The 4,117-nt window shown below is 33.5% G+C and overlaps 1 protein-coding gene across 1 annotated transcript in view; it reads left to right on the forward strand.

Moving 5' to 3' along the window:
* The first annotated feature begins 421 nt into the window (after positions 1 to 421).
* The window catches only part of LOC149783533 (uncharacterized), an 11,473-nt gene continuing 7,777 nt past the window's right edge, over positions 422 to 4,117 (forward strand). The window contains exon 1 of the mRNA XM_089931796.1: positions 422 to 654. The gene's annotated coding sequence lies outside the window, so the exon portion shown is untranslated. The remainder of the gene's footprint in view (positions 655 to 4,117) is intronic.

Here is a 4,117-nt window from a genome sequence, read left to right on the forward strand (position 1 = left end):
TAACCACTAGGCCACCGGAACGGTTGCTTGTTTATTTAAAATGGCTTCAAATACGTTTTGTGTCAACATCTGTATTTTTCTCCCATACCTGTGAAGTTTCATGTTCTTTATCTTGTATTAATTGCATTAATTAATTAATTATTAATGCTTCAACCAGGGAAGATGACAGGAACCCTTTCTCAAAACTTCACAATGCAAATGTCTGGATGATAGTAAGTATAAATGAATCAGGCATAAGGATTACATCGAAAAATCAACTGATTCATCAACCAAGCGGAAACATTTCATCACGAAATGCAGACAGGTCGAGGTTCAAAAGTTATATTGTTTTGAGTCATCATCACAACTGTCATAGTAAAAACATAATAATCGTACAGACACATCATAGTAAAACTTCGATGACTCGTAATGAATCTAACATTTTCCGGAAAGTGGGTTTCAGCCGATCCACTACTTTATTGTATGGTGTGGGCCCTTACTCGCTTCAACGTCACATTAGTCACGTGGTTTGGGGCTATATAAACACCACGAGGAATGCAGCTGTGACAAGGACTGGAAATACTGGAAATGGGAGGGGGACTTCTCAAGGGTTTACCAGCTAATATAGCTGGGAGTCTGCGAGGATCCCACATATAAAGGACTGGAAGTACTCAGGTAAATCTGAAATGATGTATTAGGCTTGCTATAATTGTAGCAGTTATTCGTTGAGTCTAAATAAGTCTGTCTGGGATATCTGTGCCATGTTCCCATAGTATAGTATTTTCAAGGAAGCTCTAACATCGTACATATTTAACTTAAATCAATATATTTGTTGGAATCACTGTCTATTCAGTTTTGGGGTGCCGATTGCATCAGAAAGAATTCTACGTTTGTCAGACAATCAGACAGGTTGGTTGATTATACCCTCTTTCATATATATATTATTTATATATATGGTCGCAACGTTATATCCCTATCCCAACAAATAACTTTGGTAACGGACCCCTACAAGTTACAGATTTGAATTCAGAATCTTTGCCAAAAACAAACATTCATTTGGATTGAGGACTGCGTACCATGAAAATGGTACAAAGGAAAAGTCCTGCCATTTAGAACAAGAAAGATTTTAGTGAAGTTTTACTCATTTATGTAGTATATGACACAAGGTTTATATTAAATCACAATAATTTAAATTGAACGAGATTTTCTTTACAAACAAACTTATAAAATACATGCAAAGTTTTTTGTTTTTTTTTTGCTTTTAAGGAATCTATGTAAAAAAATATGTGGTGTAATGGAGGCTGTAGTATAAGTTAATATGTCAAATATTTTCTGAGAATTACTACTTTTTACAGTTGATCAATTTCAAATTGTAATTAGAATTGTTAGAAATCGACATCCCTCTATCGTATAAATGGACAATGCAAAAACAACGTAATAGTAATGCCTTTTATATGCCACTGTTTACCCAAACTACCTCTCATAATTGTCAATGTCACCTTGAAACAATGCCTTAAAGCACGAAATGCCGACCTCAAAGAAAGATGAGCCTAATAAAAATGTTGAAAAAATAGCAAACATTTACTTGAAATCTTAAATAAACTATGCGTTGACAGTAGGCGAGAATGAGTGACGAGAATACTACATTTTAGATGCTTTACTATTTCAAGTTTTAGTAAGGTTTCAAAGTTTTTTTTCCAACTAAAAATGAAAATAGTACCGCAAAAGATTTCCCATAGATAATCTTTTGTCCACCGTACAATTCTTTACCATTACGACCGGCTCAGCTGCAGTCAGCGTCCACATCGCAATCATTCGGCTGCAATCGGTGCGACGCAGCTAAAATCAAAAGTGTTTTCAACTGTTTTATATATTTTACTTGTCGATCAGAATTGCTATGTTATCGTCCTGTTTAATTTGATCCTGTTTCAGACCAATGGATAGTTTTGATCAATCAAACTGATTACAATAATTGTATTTGACCAATCAAAAATTGGCATCGAATTCACTCCGTCGTTACGCGTTGCTATCCACCACATTTGGAATTACGTCACAATTAATACTTTCAGTTCAGTACCCACGAATGTAGTTCTAGTCTATTTTTAGAACATTTTTTCCTCTCTCATTTTGGTGATAGAAGAGTTTTATTTATGCATTTTTGGTAGGGATTTAAAGGTAACTGTTTATTCTTGATAATATGAGCTTAGGGTGTTGTTGTCTGTATGTATTTTGGCGACAGTGCACAGTGAGTAATAAGGCCTTGGTGATGATCCGGAAGTGAAATCTGTGTTCTGTTTAGGTGGCGCTATACAGTTTCACATTTTGCATAGGGTTAGGAATTTAAAGAAAAAGAATGTCCCCGGCTTTCCTCACTGGTTATACTGGCTATTTAAAAAAGACCTTGTATATCTTATGTATAATGCAAAGAACCTTTAATTCCCTTTATTTTGGTGTATGATTGATGGGTGTACTATGGGTTATAGAGTATACAGCTTGGCCTTACTTCTAATGTGCACCTTTCAAAAAAGTGCTAGCTCTACTTGGTCATTTTCACTTTCTGAACTTCAGATGTCAATTGTATAAAAAAGAGCCGATAACTTTTTTTACATTTTATATATTTGGTAATTCATTCATTGCACTTTCAGAAGCTGGTATTGTCTAGTCTGGCAAAATTCATTTTCCCTATTTTAATAGCTGCTATGTATAGTGTACTTTAGACTAATTCAGACTGATTTTTTAACACAAGGGAGCAGTCATTTTAGTTAGCAGTGTGCTTAAATCATGTAAAATTTCCAAAAGTACAATATCCAAAAGAAATATCATCCACATTACATTAATGTAGCATAGAGGTATGCAAACATTCTCTCCACTGTGCATGTTTTAAATGCGAACTACTTCACCTTACATACGTCACTTTCTCAAAAGTACATATTATCTGGTGAGCGCCACCTTACATGCTGCTCTGTTGACAGTCAATCATCTAAAAAAAGAGCAGGTCAACCTTTGACAAGAACTTCATCGCGAAGTCATCTTTGAAGGTATTTTAGATTAACATATGATTTGCATTGATTGTCACACAGTGGAAAGGTCAGTACTGAGAAACAAATGTAGAGAACATAAAGTAAAATTAATTGTGTACTATGTCCGTTTGCTCACAAACAAAAGACCGCGTTTAATTAGTTTCTTATAAATGGCAGAGGAATTTTAAAGATTACGCAGAAAATCACTGAAACTTTATCAGCAAAGTGGTTATCCGTTGTTCTTGGATGCAGATTGTCGTTATTTTGAACGGATTCAAGAAGGATTTTTAAAAAATGTTAGACATGTATATCATATTTGAATCATAATACTACATGCAATATAAAAAGTGCGTGTATACGTGTTGTTTATTTATTTTTGTCTTTTTATTGCCTTGGCTTGTTGGTTGTTGTTCTTTTTTAAAAAAAGAAAATTAAATCTGGAATATCGGAATCCTGCATAATGCCTCATTAGCACTGATTTTGTTACAGATTTTAAAAATAAGCATTTTCACTTTAAATTGGTGTCAAGTCGACAAAACCAAACCATATAAATTAAATTCTGGAATGGCCCTATTCCTATTCCTATCTATAACTGTAAAATTGTATTTTGACATCAGTTGTTTCAAAATGTTCAATTGACTTATTTTGTAAACAATTTTTATTATGGAATTTTTTGTTGTTTTTAATTAAATTACTTTACGAAGAGGTGAAAATGTAATAAAATATTTATTTTGTCTTTGTTAGGTTTGAGACTATGCCTGACATGTATTTAAATCTTTTACTTCAAATCAGACTGATCTCTTACAAATTACTGATTTTATAACAAATGTAAAATGATATGACATAAATGACTTAAGATAAAAAGTCACACTAACTAGCAAAGAAAGGTAAAAGGCGGATGCAAATACATATCCTGCCAACGTGCTTTTAGCGGCTTATTTGGATGTGCCATTATTGTTTCTTTTTTTCTTTCTTAAGGGATTATGATAACTGATCGTTTACACGCCTGACATAATTTTAATTAACCTGGTTTATCAATGATACCCTTATGAAATGTTTTATTCATCCAACGGAGGAAACATGTTAACGAGGCGTAACGAATGTAAAACATTCGATCA

Source organism: Sinohyriopsis cumingii, chromosome 14 (genome assembly GCF_028554795.1).
Source record: "Sinohyriopsis cumingii isolate HCF-2022 chromosome 14, ASM2855479v2, whole genome shotgun sequence".
NCBI lineage: Eukaryota > Metazoa > Mollusca > Bivalvia > Unionida > Unionidae > Sinohyriopsis > Sinohyriopsis cumingii.